The sequence below is a fragment of the Nuphar pumila genome, chromosome 7, assembly GCF_984573655.1.
Source record: "Nuphar pumila chromosome 7, dmNupPumi1.hap1.1, whole genome shotgun sequence".
Lineage (NCBI taxonomy): Eukaryota > Viridiplantae > Streptophyta > Magnoliopsida > Nymphaeales > Nymphaeaceae > Nuphar > Nuphar pumila.
In genome coordinates, this window is record NC_143255.1 from 51,071,527 (window position 1) to 51,089,548 (window position 18,022).

Below are 18,022 nucleotides of genomic sequence, written 5' to 3' on the forward strand. Positions count from 1 at the left end.
TTCACTCGTGGATGATGGAACCCCACTAACCATGTCCACACATACATACATGTACACATGCTCATGCATACTTGAAAAAATGACACATGCATACATATGTACATACGGTTTACCCTTGGGTAAATACATAGAAAAGAACAGTACAAAAATAAACAAAATCATCACCCTCGGAGGCATCAATCACCTAGTAAACATCACCTTTAATCATGGAGTATACGCTACGAAACACCTACACAAAGCACATGCCTTGATACCAAATTAACCCCAAACCCCAACAAGTCTTCGTCACACCTACCACCAAACACATCAAGAGAGAGAGTAGAAACCACCAACGACATATGGAAAGAATATACAAAGCCAAGAAAGTAATGAAGGGAAAAGAAGAAAAAAGAAAAGAGAAGACCAAGAAAACAGTGCGCAAGAGCATCACATCTTTATAAAGTAGTCGAGAAAAAGAAAAAAAAACAAGAAAAGAGAAAACCAAGAAATTAAACAAGGTGAAAAACGCACAATACAATAAGCAACAAAACCATCTTCTACGTAATCTTCATTTTTTATAGGAATCTTCTACATAATTTATAATAAATATGAGAGAAAAGTATAGAAACATATAAAGAATTAATAGGAAGAGAAGGGGAGGAGGGGAAACGCTAGGGATTCGTGGTGGAAGCGCTCTTGGCACGATAGAGGCTGGGGATGTTGTTGTGATTAGGAGATGGACCAGACGGGGGCTGGGGGATGCCCTTTGGTAGCATGACTGAGAACGTCTTCACGTACCCATTACTCATCTGGCCTGGTGGTATTGGTTTCTTGGCTCTGGACACTTTGAGATCGTCCGTCACGTGTTGTGGAAGCCCCGAACGCCTGTTCTTTGCTGTGGAAGAAACAGAGGAAGAAGGGAGAGAGAGGAGGACGAGTAACAGCAGCATGAGGGCGTCCCTCCTAGAGCAGATTGAGTTCTTCGATCTCATGGTGAAAAGCGGATGCAGGTAAAAGAGAGGCTTGATGGTAATATGGTTCAACGGGATGAATCAAAACCATCATCGTAGAGAGAGAGAGAGAGAGAGAGAGGTCGAAGACTCGAAACCTAATACATGTCTGCTTTTCTTCTCTTGCCTTTTTTTGTATGACTAATATGTCCTTGACCTAATCTAGAATGACCAAATTAGCCTTAAGTGAACGTCTTGGTCTAGTGGCCAACCTGAACATAGTCATCTGCGTTTGGACTTTATAGGATCCTATGTTTTTGGATTCGGATCCTAGTTTCACTTCAGAGGTCAGTATCATAGGGGTGCACAATCGACCGGCTAAGCCTGGGATTCAACCAGGCTAGGCTTCTTTATATAAGCTCGGCCCAGGCTCACTCAATAGAATAAGTGTGCTGAGCCTGGGCTTCACATTATAAACAAGCGAGCTTGAACAGGTAACCAGGATCAATTATGCCCAGTAAGCCCAATTAAGCTAAGCATATTTGTACATATTGTTGTATATGAGTCTGTTCAAGCTCGAGCCTTTTACATTTTGGATGAGTCGAGCTTGTTAAGCCCATGTCCGAGCTTGGCTGTGTCCATGTGCAGTCATGTATATTGCTCTAAGCAAATCAAGTAGTTACATATCAGATCGATTGGACTCAGGTCTATGTGGCTTCGTAATTTGCATAACATAGCCACCAATCTTGGGTTTCTCAAGATGGGTGTGGTCTCTATCTCAAGAAATGTTGAGATTGTGGCTGTCAACTGCGGCAGCGCGGGGTGCTGCATCATGCAGCACCGCTGCATAAAAAATGCCCTCCAAATATTATTATCCTTGTGTGCATAAGCGTCCAAGTACATCTAAAAAACTGCTTTCTCAGACTGACAAATAAGATCTTTCATGCTAAAACTAGTGAAAACGTTCTGGAAACAACCACAGCGTGTTTGATTCAGGGAAATTTTAGATTCCCTTGTCAAATATTGTTGCCTTATGGTTACATAGGAAAACCATTTTTACTTTTATTTGTTATTATATGATGCATATTTTTGCATTTGATGTGGTCCACAATCTGAGACTCTTAATTCCGTGGAATGGGATTCCAATTCTGAACCAAACAAGCTACCAGTGTTTCACATCAAGGCAATCAAGACTAAATTTCAGCTTGAGTTGCTCTCTTTAGCGACCTAGTCCAGATCAACATGAATCTTGATCTGGCTGCTTAGGTGAAAGTTCTGATTTAGAAAACAATGCAGCACCAGGGCTCAGATCTTGTTGGGTACTGGACCCGGAACTAATCAGATTCTCATTCATAGGCCATAAACCAATCAAGCTAGGTTAGGCCTCCCACCAAACCCTATGTGCAACTCCAAATCCCTTTGACATTAATCACAAAACACATATTTAAAAACCAAACAATGTACTACATATATTTTATTGTTCAGTTGCCAATAATGGCCAATATAAATTCAAATACTGTGAAAACATATAGAAAAATGTGCAGGTACGAAAGTGATGGCTGAATTGATGAAGTCGCCCTATTTTGAACAAGGGTATTAATTATTGCATTTTTATTTTCCTTTGTTACTTTTAATGGTAAAATAAGCCACTATTTGATAGTTTTCCTAGAACATCTTAGCTACTTTTAAAGAAAAACTATCAAACATAGGGTTGTGAAACGACGCGACTGCTCAAGACTGAACTGTTTTTTTTTTTACATAAAGAATGAATAATATAATTAAAATTGATATTTTGAGTACAAGGCTGAGGGTGAGATATCCTAGAAGCTGATGAGATGAGATTCTTTTTTTTTGAAGGAAAAATATTTTATTTCAAATTAGATAAGAAGGATTACAGCAAGAAGTGACGAGATGTTACAATTCAGATGAGAAAAACCAAAATCAAAAGAACCGCAAGTTCTGAATGAAAGGAACGTTCAAATTGGTCCATTTTAGCAATTTGAACATGGTGTAGATAGTCCTCCAGAGTGCATTCTTTGATTCTGTTGTATCCAAATGAGGCGCCAAAGAATGAGAACACCACCTCCAAGAAAATATAAACTTGGTTCCCTACGGTAGAAGCTGTGAAGCGGTAAGCACATTCCTTAGATTGTTTGGCGAGTCCCATAATTGGGGGGCAGCTGAATGTCAAACCAGCTTGAAACAATTCCTTGCAAAATCACATTCCCAGAAAAGATGTAGAGCTGATTCCTCCTTGTTCTACATAGTAGGCACACGCTCGCGATGTTGATTCCTCCTCGATTTGAGTACTTGTTTGGTGAGTAACCTATTATGTATAAATGAGTTGTCCCACAAAGCATATAATAGCATCCAGTTCACGGTTGGGGGAACCAAGCATTCGATAACACAATTTCCTAGTGAAGTCCCCACAAATACATATATTAGAGCCCTTGGAGGAACAATGAAGGCCCGGGATTGCCCAATTATAACAAATGATCTATACATGCACATGTAATTGGGATTGCCCATCGTTTGGCCACACCACACGAGTCTCATACAGGACGTCACTTATTATTATAAGAGCAACTTTGCATTGCATTGCTGACACATCTCTGAATATTCTGCAATTCCTTTCTTCCCAAACCCGCCACCATGCAACGCAAATCCACCATCTCCAAATCATGAGTCATTTCTTTGAGTGTACGTTGCATCTCTTGTGGTCCGAGCAAAAGAAGTATGAAGTTAATCTTCTACTGATTGCCGAATATAATGCTAGACCATGCATTAGCGAGAAATTTTTTTTTTGGAAGAAATGACAATTCCATAGCATGTGGCATGTGTATGGCTGATTCCTGGCTGCTACAGCCAAGGGGGCATCGATTTGCAAGTTGCTGGTCGAGTTTCTTCAAACGGTTTTGCATATTAATGCTACTTGAAAGTAGCAAGCAGGCAATGAACATTGCCCTGCATGCAGGGGAATGTCCTTTCGACCAAAGAACTTTGGGAGGGAGACAGTCAACACCATCATTAAGACATGCATTATAATTTATAAGCTTATGACAGGGTGAAAATTTCCGTCCTTACATATAGGGCCCACGACACGCCAATATCATTATTGACCGTGTTAGTGAACTGTTTGAAGAGATGATGTACTTTGGCTGGGCATGGGGTTGCCAAGATTCAATATTTATTGTGAGGGTATTTTCCTTTGATGAATGTTGTCATTGGTGTTGATTCGGATGCCAATCGCCACCACCAAACACACAATAGTGCACAATTCGTTATACCCAAATTCTGAATCCCAAGACGACGACGTTGTGTCGGTGTGGCCACACTTTTCCAGACCATCAAAGCTTTCACATGGATGAGCCCACCCCAGAGAAAAATGCTTACAGAGACGACCTAGCTTGGTTTCTACTTTTTTTGGCGTATGGAAAAAACGCATCATGTGGACCAAAATACAGTTTAAGACGGTAAGGATGTGGTCATAAGATAACTGACAACTGTTGAGAGGCCACTCCAACGGATGCATCATCTCCCAAAGGACCTTACAGTTTAGTGTCAAGGGTTGTGACCTTTGGGGGGGAACTTTTCCATTGGACATGAACCAATCTAACCTCCTTTCAAGAATATAAGAGTGACCACAGGAGCCAGTTCTACTTATGATATGATGATGCACGTAAGTGCATAATCACAGAAAAAAGGCAAGAGGCTGGGAGAGATTAGCTGTTCATGGTGATTTCGTGTGTAACTGCTCACTTGGCTATCATATTTCTAACATTAGTAGTGGATCTATCCCTATCAGTGATCATGGGCGCTCAGTTGTCTCGTTAATCACTGAAAAAACAAAAATCTAAATCAAAACGGAAAATAGGAAATTAGTGAATAAGGTCAGTGATTTATTATTTTTCTATTTTGGACAAACAGTGTACAATTTTCTGTTTGTGGAAACTGTTTGTATATGGTATGAGAATGTACTCGAGTTCTGGTGATCGACGATTGTTGATGCCCGCCATCTCTAGTGGCTGACTAGAGTTGGTATCGCTAAAAACATCAGGTGTCATCAACGGAACATAACCTAGAGAGAGAACACCACCGTAAAAGGATTTTTAGCAACACCGGAAAAACAAAATCTGACCGTCAGTGGACTGATTCGACACTGGTGGCAGCCGGATTGGTAACCTACAAAAAAAACGAAAAAAAAAGGAGGGTAAAGAGGGAAGAAGAACCAGCAGAGAAGAGAGAAGGGGATGTGCTGGAGGTTCGATGGGCGAAAAACCCCTCGACAGAAATCGTTGTCCAACCGTATGAAAAAACCTTTTCTCCTCGCTAGCAAAAAACCCTCAGGGAAAAAGAGGAAAAACAGAGACAAGGGAGAGGCACGGCGCTAAAGATCAGCGTGTTAGGGTGGCTGAGCCCCTCGACAGAGATAGTCGTCTGGCTGGAAGCCGTCGGAGTTTCTCTTCTCGCCGAAAAAATCCCTTCCCTTCAACTTGGGAGAGCGTTGTTCTCTTTCCTCTCCTCATTTCGGTGAAGGCAACACGATATCTCCTTTTCGAGGTGGGAGAGTGTTGTTCTCACCACCAAAGGCTACGCGTCGCTGCTGGGCAGGCTTCTCCAGCAGAAATCTGTCACCGAAAGGGAGGAAACCCTTGGTAGGGTTCAACTTGGGAAGAAGGGTCGAGAACCCTTCCTCTTAGTTTCATGAGAGGGTGGTGTGTTCTCCCCCCAAACATAAATTCACGTGTTCCTGTGTGTACGGACAAATATCTTGGGACCCACAATAATTCATATGCCAATGTTGCCCACGATAATTTTATAATAAAACAACATATAAAAAAAAGTAGATATGCTTTTGATGAAAATGTCATTTCCTAAGATAAATATGCATTGGACAAAAATGTCCTTTCACCCTCCGTATATACATTTACATGTTCCGCCTTTGTTTTAGCACAAGTTAAAAATAAAGGCAAAAAATGGAAGAAGAAGAAGAGGAGGAGAAGGAGAAGCAAAGAAAGACACTTGTTAGATAGAAAACTTTTCCTGGTTCGTTCATACCTCGTGGAGATAACTATAAATCGAACGACTGGTTCGATTATTGGTGGGGCGTCAAAGGAGATTTGTCGGTCATCTCTTCTTCTTCATTTTCGTTAGGCAATACAGAAAAAAGTAATGAAGCACAAACATTCCAACAAGTGCCATTAAAGCGTCGTGAGTACCTTTCCATATCATCGTGCTATTGTTGAAGAACGTATGTCATCGTGAGTGTCATTAAGGTGTTTTGTTATTCCAAATAGATTTTATTGTTTCAACAGTTCAAAACTTGAAGACATTTGTAAGACGCTGGGACCTGTTGACAAGAATGCTTGGTTACAAATGCGAGCAAGGGCCTCTACCCCATTCGGTACCGTCCATTCACTCAGTATATGCAATGTAATACAAATTGCGGTTGTAGTAACATGTATATCGATTTGTGAGATATTGTTTTGTTTGTAATATATTATGATGAATTATCGTATATCGATATGTAAGATGTATTTTCTAGTGTCGATTTATGAAATATTGTTTGTTTATTGATATCAATTTGTAATATTATGTTGAATTGTCGTATATCAATTTATAAGCTATTATGTGTTTTCTAGTGACGATTTGTGAGATATTGTTTTGTTTGTTAATATCGATTTGTAATATATTATGCTGAATTGTCATATATCAATTTGTAAGATATTATGTGTTTTCTATTATCGATTTGTGAGATATTGTTTTGTTTGTTAATATCGATTTGTAATATATTATGCTAACTTGTCGTATATCGATTTGTAAGATATTATATATTTTCTATTATCGATTTGTGAGATATTATTTTGTTTGTTAATATTGATTTGTAATATATTATGTTGAATTATCGTATATCGATTTGTAAGATATTATGCGTTTTCTAGTGTCGATTTGTGAGATATTATTTTGTTTGTTACTATCGATTTATAATATATTATACTGAATTGTCGTATATCAATTTGTAAGATATTATGTGTTTTCGAGTATCGATTTGTTAGATATGATGTTGTTTGTTAATATCGATTTGTAAGCTATTATGATTAACTAATCAATGGCCATTGTTATATGCATCTTGAATAAATCGTAGTAATCATATGCGCTGGCTAACACAAATTGATATTTTGCATATGACAGTGTTGAGCATATCAACTAGTTGCAGTGAAGATGATGTATCTCAATCATTGGGAAGTCATGGAGCAACGAACATCAGTACTATCGACGCACCTGAAGAATTGAATATGTGCACTAATGATGTACATGATAAGAAGGGTGCAGGCTTTGGATTCAATCTTGACTTGAATATTCTAGCAGACGAAATGCAATTCGATAATGAGGTAGACGATCATGACAGTGCACTTGACAAAGGTACAAGCACCTCACGGCTACATGATAGTATTGTTCTCATAGAGGGAATGCAGTTTAATAATAAGGAAGCTGCATACAAATTTTATAATGATTATGCCTTAAAAATTGGCTTTAGTGTTAGAAGGTATTCTTGGGCAAAAAATGCACAGGGTGTCATGGTGAGAAAAATATATGTTTGTTCAAAGCAAGGTTGGAATAAGTCAAGTGGAAATTCAACAAGAAGCAAGTCAGATTCAAGATGTGGTTGTCCAGCGAGAATGGTGTTAAGAAGACTTTTGAATGAGAAATATGTAGTTCATACTTTAATCAATGATCATAACCATGAATTAGCTACTTCATTTATGACTCCTATGTTAAGGTCACATCGTAAAGTAACTGAAGCACATGCTGTAATTGCTGAAATAACTGATACTGTCGGCATTGCACCAAGAAAGACATACAATTTCTGCATGCACATAGATGGTAGTCGCGAGAATGTACCATTTACACCTATGGATTTAAGAAACCACTTGAGAAGGAAGATGTCAGAAAACATGAAGAATGGAGGAATATGTTCTTTGGTTGATTACCTACAGAAAAAATCAAACATTGACCTTGGTTTCTTTAGTGCAATGCAACTGGATGAAGATGGGTATGTTGTGAATATATTTTGGGCAGATTCAAAATCAAGAGTGGATTATGAATGCTTTAATGATGTGCTTATTTTTTATACGACAATAAAGATTAATACGGAACAGTGGCCATTTGCGCAGTTTATCAGAGTGAACTATCACTCACGGAGTTGCATATTAGGTGACACTTTTTTGTATGACCAGACAAAGGAAACCTTTGAGTGGTTGCTCAGAGTATTTACACAGGCAATAAATGGGAAGCACCCTGGAACTGTACTTACAGATGGTGATCATGCAATTGCAGTTGCAGTGTCTCATGTATGGCCATATGCATATCATCGCCTATGTTTGTGGCATATCTTTCAAAATGCAGCAAAGAACATAGGACACATTTTTAATCAGAAGACAAGGTTTGATAAAAAGTTTAGACAGTGTGTACTTGAGAGCATAGATGAGGTCACCTTTATGTATGATTGGGAGCAAATGATTCAGATGTACGACCTTGAAGACTGTGTGTGGTTACAACATTTATATGCAGACAAAGAGAAGTGAGCATTAGCATATAGAAGACAGTACTTTTATGCAGGTATGATAAGCACACAAAGAGCTGAATCTATGCATGCCACACTGAAAAAAACATTGTATTCATGTTTAACAATATTCCGTTTCATGGAACAATATGAATTATTTGTAGACGGTCTTAGACAGAATGAGCTTAAACAAGATGTGAAATTCTTCAACACCCGCCTTGTAACTTTGGCCATGAAAATATTGACGCGACCTGCAGATCTATATACACTAACTGTATTTGAATGAACTAAGAAGGAGGTTATACAGGTCATGAATTAAAACATAGAAGGACATATGCAATATAGAAATGTATACAAATACCATATTGTACGGAATGACGAAGAGTATCCAAAAAGGCAAGAAGCATATGTTACGTACAATATTGACAACAAAATAGTTGAATATACATGTAAAATGTTTGAATTCAAAGATATTTTATGTCGTCATGCATTAAAGGCACTTAATCAAGAGAAGATACAAGAAATACCTGAGTCATATATAATGCGAAGATGAACGAAACAAGCAAAGATTGAACTGCTAGAGACAAATAATGTCAGTCCATCTAGTGTTGATGAGAAGTGCCACATAGCCTCCCGTTACCAATAACTATGTAGGTCACTTATATATGTTGCAGATTTGGCATCGAAAAGTGAAGAAGCCTATGTATGTATAAGAAATGTATCAAGAAAATTACTTAAAAAAGTACAGTTAATTTACCATGAGTCTGTTGCAGCTCATGAAGACCAATCTAAGAAAACGGGATCGAACAACGTAGGTGAAAACCACGCTTCCCCTGACCCTTGTGAGAAGTTGGGTCGAAGCGTAAACATCATCTTCGACAAGTCAAGAGTAAACATTGTAGATTATGATGATAATATTCACCTAGCGAAGGGTATCAAAAGGAAACCTGGCTCTGATCGCAGTCGTCGGAGGACAAAGGGTGCACTAGAATTGGTTGGCAAGAAAATGTCTAAGAAACAACCAAACCCTAAGCATGAACAAGTATGTAATACATTATATTGCTTTCCATGTAAATTGTATTACATGCAACCTATCAATATCTAACTTGTGTAATTTCCAACATGCAGCAATACCATATAGACGTGCACTATAATGTTGAAACCTGCAATCCACCTAACCTGTTTGAGTGGAACGATGGCATGAGTATGACAAGTCTTATAGTATGTAACAATTTTGGGAGGATGTTAGCATTTCTTGTTGAACTTAATGTAGTGTCTGCTATTGTTCTATTTTATGACAGGCTCTATTCAATTCAAAAGCGAGCAACATAACACAAGAATCGTGTGTGGATTCTTCAGCTTCAAAATAGTTGTAGCATTTAACTTTCATATCTTACAAATCGTTATAATGTTTAGTATTCTATAATTTTTTGTTGTAGTTTTATAATTCTTTGTTGTAAATAGATAATTCTGTGTTGTATTGTTATAATTCTTTGTTGTAATTCTACAATAGAAATCATACTACAAATATCATAAAAATCGATACTAGAAAACTCATAATATCTTACACATCGATATACAGCAATTGAGCATAATATATTACAAATCGATATACAAAAATTCAACATAATAGATTACAAATCGATATTAACAAGCAAAACCATATCTCACAAATCGATACTCGAAAACACATAATATCTTACAAATCGCAAAAGGGATTAGTGATATATGCAGTGTACAAAGGCTTGTAATGTTCGCTCTTCATCAATGAAAATCCAATAAGCGATTAGAGACTTGTATTGTTCATAAATTGTTGTGATGCTCACCTTACATGAATGAAAATCGCAAAAGGGATTAACGATGTATGCAGTGAACAAAGACTTATAATGTTCGCCTTTCGTTGACATAGACATAGCCCATAAAAGCGATTAGAAAATATCGTTGACATAGACATAGCTCATAAAAGCAAATCACGATAACACGTACACCACAAGAAAAATGCCAATTAGCGACGGATATTAGAGACGATTTTTTTCTGTCGCAACTTTGCAATGGATGTAGCGACAGAAACTTATCTGTCACTAAGATTTGTAATATTGACAGATGTAGCAATGGAAAACCTTTTGTCGCTACGTAGCGGCGTCTTAACGATGGCCTGTTTTTATCGCAACACACGTGACGATTAGCGACGAATAGTTTTCCATAGTGACTTAGCGGCGATGTTAGCGACAGAAATATTCTGTCGCTAAGTGGTCATATAAATTTACGATGGAGTTGCGACGAAATTAAGCCATCGCCAAATCCGTCGCTAATTTTCGCTAAATCCCTAATCAGAGCCCCTTTTCCTCTTTCCTGTTTCGTCTCTCCCGCCCGGTCGACGCAACCCACCATCGCCCGATTCCATCCTCTGCCGCCCGACACACTCCCCGGCCCGCTAGCCGCCACCCGTCGCTCCCCGGTCCACCGCTTGGCTCGTCACCCCCCGGTCCGCCGCCTATCGCCCCCCGTTCTGCTGGGCCCATCTTCCCCATTTCGTCGTCCGACGCACTCCCCGACCCGCCGGCCACAGTCCATTGCTCCTCGATCTGCCGCCCAGCCCGTCGCCCCCCGGTTCGTCGCCCCCCGGTCCGCCGCCCGTCGCCCCCCGCAGGTAAATCCCAGTTTTTTTTACCTGCGGCAGAGGGGCGCCTGCCCTATGTTTTGTTTTTTCCGGCAGGGAGTCGACCCTCCTGCCTAGTTTTTTTTTTCGGCAGGGGGGGTCGACCCCGTGCCGCATTTTATTTTTTTCGGCAGGGGGTCGACCCCCTGCCTCGTTTGTTTTTTCTGGCAGGGGGGTCGACCCCCTGTCGCGTTTTGTTTTTTTCGGCAGGGGGTCAACCCCCTGCCTCATTGCCACTTTTTTTTTCGGCAGAGGGGTGACCCCTGCATGGGTTTTTTTCTGGCAGGGGGTCGCCCCCGTGCCTTATTTTTTTATTCGAGCAGGGGGTCGCCCCCTGACTCTTTTTTTTTCGGCAGGGGGGGCGACCTCTGCCTTATTTGTTTTTTTGGCAGGGGTTGCCCCCATGCCTCGGTTTTTTATTCGGGCAGGGGGTCGCCCCCCTGCTTTTCCGGCAAGGGGGCGACCTTGCCTCAGTTTTTTTTTTTTTGCAGGGAGTGACTTCATTTTAACACAGTGTCTCTTGCAGATTTCTCAACGGAACCCACTTGTGCCCCGCCACCCGTATGAAGTAAGTGACAAAAACAATGCAAATCGGGTAAATACCCGTGGTGAGTAAGTGATGCAAGCGCATCACATGTTATTTAATTTATTGGATGCAATAATTTACTGTTCACACACTCACTTAGTTGTTGATATCTATTACTGCTTTGTTGGAGTTTGGAGATCATGTTGAGCATGATTTTAATGTTTGAAAATAAAAGTGTTCTTATTTTTGGAGTACGGATTCCATGCTAGGCATAGTAGTAGTTAGCGAGATATTAAAGTGTGCTTGTTGCAGGTACATATTTGACATTTTTTTGATATGAATGATTTCCATGTATTGCAATGTTTGATGTGATTGTATTCATACTTGCATGTAGTTACTTTCAATTTAATTATGACTTTCATGTGAAATTGTACAATGAAAGTATGCTTCAAATTAATGTATCATGTTATGAATAGTTTGCACATGAAAATATTAAGTTATCAATGCATGCATCATAATTCTTGTGATTGTATGACATCACATATTGCATGATAAATTTGATATTTTCTTTATCATAGCATTCTGATGGTTCTCTTTTAACTGGTTAGGATACTATTCGTAATATCATACGACAAAATGACTGCAAACTGTGAATGAATGTATCGTAGGATAGTTGACAATGAGTTATTGCATGAATATATGGATGATGTTGAAAGTTTTATTGAATTTGCAACGGCAAGTGTCAGTATAGTGGATCCCACAGGTCGGATTAGGTGTCCCTACAAGATTTGTAAGAATAATCGATTTGTAGAACCTCATGGAGTTAGACATCACCTATACAGGAAGGGTTTTGTAAGTGATTATCAGAATTGGACGTTTCATGGAGAAGAATTTAGAAACAATTTTGATGCACAGGTGAATATGGTACACGATAATCCATATATGGATTTGATATTTGATGCCGCAGGAACAAAACTCGGTTCTGCTATGGGTCCTAGTGATGTAAGAACTGCAGTAGATGAAGAATCACCAAACGATGCAGCTAGTGGATTTTATGATTTACTTAAAGATGCTGATGAGCCAGTTTGGAACGGTTGCGAGAGTCACACTATCTTGTCTGCAGTTCTTCAACTAATGAATTTGAAGTCCGAGTATAATTTGAGTCAATCATGTTTTGACCGTTTGTGCATGATTGTGAAGAGCATGTTGCCCAAAGATGAGAAATTGCCACAAAATTTCTATCGTGCGAAAGTTATGGTCAACGCTCTAGGTATGGGGTATAAAAAGATAGATGCTTGTCCAAATCACTGCATGTTGTATTTCAAGGATCAGGAAAACAACATATTATGCCCGTCATGTAGGCATCATCGGTTCAAGCCAAAGACAAGAGGCAATGGTAGCATGAGATCAAAAGAAGTTTCATACAAGTCGCTTTGCTACTTTCCTATCACTCCTAGATTGCAACGATTGTATATGTCTTCAAGGACAGCTAAACACATGAGATGGTATGGAAATAAAGTTCGACATAATGAAGACAAGATCACGCATCCTGTTGACGCGAAAGCTTAGAAAAACTTTGATGGTACTCATCAGAACTTCACAATGGAAGTGAGAAATGTTAGACTCGGTCTATGTACTGATGGATTTAATCTATTTGGGGGTAGATCAACTTCATACTCATGTTGGTCAGTATTTGTAACTCCATACAACCTTCCACCACGCTTGTGTATGAAGCGTCCAAATCTTTTCTTGTCTCTATTGATCCCTGGTCCGACCTCACCTGGCCAAAATCTTGATGTATATTTAAGGTCATTGATTGATAAACTAAAAGTACTGTGGGATGACGGTGTTACCACGTATGATGCCCACAAAAAATAAAATTTCAATATGAAGGTCGCTGTTCTATGGACAATCAGTGACTTCTCTGCATATGGTATGTTATCTGATTGGAGCACACATGGGAGGTTGACATGTTCGTAGTGCATGGAGGATACACAAACTTTTAGATTGACATATGAAAGGAAGCCTTGCTGGTTTGAGTGTCATCGTCGATTTCTACCCAGCGATCATCCGTTACGATGACAAAGGAATGTGTTTCGAGCAGGCACAACTGAAATGAAAGGTCCACCCACAAGATTGTCTGACATAGAGATTTTAAGAAGATTGCGATACTTTCCAGATGTATTAACAGATGCCCGTAGTCTGACGCCCTTCCTTGGATTTGGGAAGGATCACAATTGGACAAAGAGATCTATTTTTTGGGAACTACCATATTGGCCGACTTTATTGATACGACATAATTTGGATAAGATGCATGTGGAGAAAAATGTGTTTGGTAATGTGTTCAATACAGTAATGAATGTTAAAGGAAAAACAAAGGATAATCCGAAGGCCCGTATGGATTTAAAAGTAATATGTAAAAGACCAGAATTGGAACTCAAAGAGTATAATGGCAAAGTACTGAAACCAAAGGCAAGGTACGTGCTTGGACCTGATCAAATAAAGCATGTATGTCAGTGGTTGAGGCAGTTGAGATTTCCAGATGGATATGTCTCTAACATTGCTCGGGCTGTAAAGATTGACGATGGACAGTTATATGGGTTCAAGAGCTATGATTGTCATATCTTTATGCAACGATTGATACTCCTAGCATTCCATGATATGTTAGACAAACCTATATGGGGGGTATTGTCTGAGTTGAGTGGATTTTTTAGAACATTGTGCGCATCGAAAGTCGTAGTATCTGATGTAAGGAATCTCGAGGACTCTGTCATCACTATTGTTTGTCTGCTAGAAAATATTTTTCCGCCAACATTTTTCGATGTTATGGAACATTTGATCATACATTTGCCATATGAACTAAGGGTTGGTGGTCCTGTGCAATATCGGTGGATGTACCCATTTGAAAGGTATATGTTTTCTTATATATGTCTCTTCAATGACAGATATTTCAAATTTAAAATGTATATTTTTGACAGATGCATGTTTGACCTCAAAAAAAAGGTTTGTAATAAAGCAAGAGTAGAAGGCTCTATTTGTGAGGCGTACACTTTAGAAGAGATTTTAAATTTCTCATTTATGTACTTTGAACCTCACATTTCAACATGTTATGCATGCTCGCCTCGTAACGATGATGGAGAACAAGTAACTGTAGCTGACAAACTGTGGATATTTCAATCACTTGGGCATGCATTTGGTAGTTGCCGATCAAGACTCTTGGCAGATCGAGAGCAAGATGCAACACACATCTATATTCTTTTTAATTGTTCAGCGATCGACCCATACATCGAGTAAGTATATGTAGCCACAACACAATTCTAAATCCTTTTATGTGCTATATGTACATACATGGTTCGGTAATATAAGTATTTGTGGTTTGCAGACGATTTGATATGGTGTTGCGAAGAGAAGTTTCACATCTCACTGATACAGAAGTACAAAAAGAACATGAAACCAAGTTTGTGGAGTGGTTGAAAGAGTTGGTAAGGACGCTCACATAAATTGTGTACTTGTAAACAACACTAAGTTACTTAATTGGTCATGATCACAATCATTGTTTATGTTTGTGTGTAGGCCCGTCATGGTGATGTTAAAGATCAAGGAATATGTGATTTACAAAATGGTCCAACCAAAGTTGTGCAATGTTACAACGGGTACAACGTAAATGGTTATCGATTCCATACAAAAGACTACAGTATAAACAAATAAATGATGAATAGTGGCGTGTGTGTCAAGGGTAACAACTACGGTGAAAATGAACATGATTACTACGGTGTTATGGAGGAAATAATGGAGTTTACTTACTTAGGCATAAATAATAGGGTAACTTTATTCAAGTGTCATTGGTTTGATCCAACTGCAACAAGAGTCGACAAAGCCTCAAGCATTGTGGAAGTAATTCATAAATCAAGGTTTGGAACATATGAACCATTCATATTAGCCTCGCAAACTCAACAAGTTTATTATACTTCATATCCGAGTACAAAAAAGTCAGATAGAAATGAATGGTGAACAGTTTGTAAGGTGAAGTCCAAACTATACACTGAGTATGATTAGTTACAAGAAGACAAGTTAACTGAAGAGAGTGATTACTATCAATCAGATGATATCTATGACTTCTCTTATGATCACGATGTTGCAGATGATATCCATGTCATATCACCATTGGTCGATGAAACATTCATAGAAGAATTTGATCTAAATGATATACCAAGTGGATGGGCAAACAATGAAGAAGAAGATGATGAAGAAGATGAAGAAGAAGAAGAATATGAAAGTCAAACAAGTGATGAGGAAGAATTCTCGAGCTAGTGAGCGAAATCTTGTAATACAAACCTCTATTTGAATGTATTGTAATGTTTTTAATGTATTACAATACTTGATTTGAATGATTTGAATGTATAGAAATGGATTGCAATGATTTGAATGTTTTGAATGTATTATTATAATACTTGATGTGAATGATTTAAATGTTTTGAATGTATTATTGCAATACTTAATGTGAATGATTTGAATTATTTGAATATATAGAAATATATTGCAATGATTTGAATGTATTATTGCAATACTTGATTTGGATGATTTGAATGTTTTGAATGTATTATTGCAATGCATGATGTGAATGATTTGAATGTTTTGAATGTATTATTGCAATACTTGATGTAAATGATTTGAATGTATTGCAATACTTGATTTAAATTATTTGAATGTATTGAAATACTTGATGTGAATGATTTGAAACAATTTGAATGTATTGCATGACATTTTTTATTTGTTAGAATATGGTTCATGGAGGTTACAGTGGTCATTCATCCAGTGGTAGCCAGGCTCAACCTTCATCTTCATGGGTTCCTTTGATAGGTATATCATTTAACTAATTGGATACTTGATTAGTTGAAATGTGCATTCTGAGAATTTCTAACGTATTTTTTTACAGATGATGTTTCACCTGTACATGACCCACCTACACCAGTTGATCATACAAGTCAGGAGCCAACACAGGATGTCGGGTCTTCTCAGTCTGACACAAGAAGACTCATTCGAATAATGTATATTGATAATCGACCGTAAGTATTTCATTTTCACTTATTACATATCTTATAAATATTATATATTGATATTTATTGTGTACCAATTCATGTGCAGCACGAGGTTCGAGCCACAAGAAGTAGTACGCGAAATTAAGAATTCACTACTTCAACATCTATTAGGACCGATCGCTCAATGAAAAGAGTATCCAAAAGAGGTGATAGACAGATTGTTGTCCTCATTCACGATATATAGTTGTTTATCATAGTTAATGTGTTTCATATTTAATTTTTTGTTATAGTCATGTCTACTAACCTTCTGAAAATATTTATAAGCTTTGAATCGCTTCACGAATACGGTGGAGGAACATGATGTAAGGAAGGTATGACAGAAGGTGGCTGCCAATCGATTTGCAGACATGCTGCACAATATGAAGACTTCAACAAGAAAAGCATCTGTCAGGATAGATGATCCACTGCAGTGGAAGGGCCATGGACCTCCTACTATCAGGTCAAATGTTTGCAAAGCAATGTACAACAAGTGGGATGAGGATGTATTTCGAAACTGCTCAGCGAAGGCTGCCCAAAATTGAGCAAAAATGCCCAAAGCTCATCTACACACAGGTGGATTTAGGACTTTTGAGAGCCACCAGAAGAAAATGGTAACTCATCAATATATATATATATTGTCAATTTTATAAGTATTGTTGCAAACCTATTAACTAAATCTTTTATCATTTCACTTCGCAGGAAGCAGAAAAAGGAGGCATTGTGTCATACAAGGATGTGTTTGTTGAAACACATAAACGTAAGACCATGGGAGAGTTCATATCAGAGAAGGCGAGAGCGACAACAATATGTATTTATTTTATTAATAAACATTGTAATAGACAAGTTATTATGAATTACGTTATCATAAACATTGTAATTCTTAATTATTAATTCATATTCTAATCATTACATTGTAGGAGTCATACGAGCAGCAAATGGTACAGCGATATGACGATGACTCCACTTAGCATTTGCCTTTTGATCCTGCAGCATGGGTGACTGCAACCGGTGAACCCAAAAAGGGTCGTGTGTTCGGGTTTGAGAGTAACATGAACACCATACTAGTCGTTTCCTCCTGCAGCCTGGGCTCACAGAAATCTCCTGCCAGCATCAACTCTCAATGTCCTAATGACCCTGCTATGTCTTGGGATGGTGTTTGTTAGCGTCTTGAGGACAAAATGCAGTACTTTTTAAATGAACTCATTTCCAACATTGTCCGTAATGAGTTATGCAACTTTTTTCAGGACAGAGGAACTTCGGCTGCAT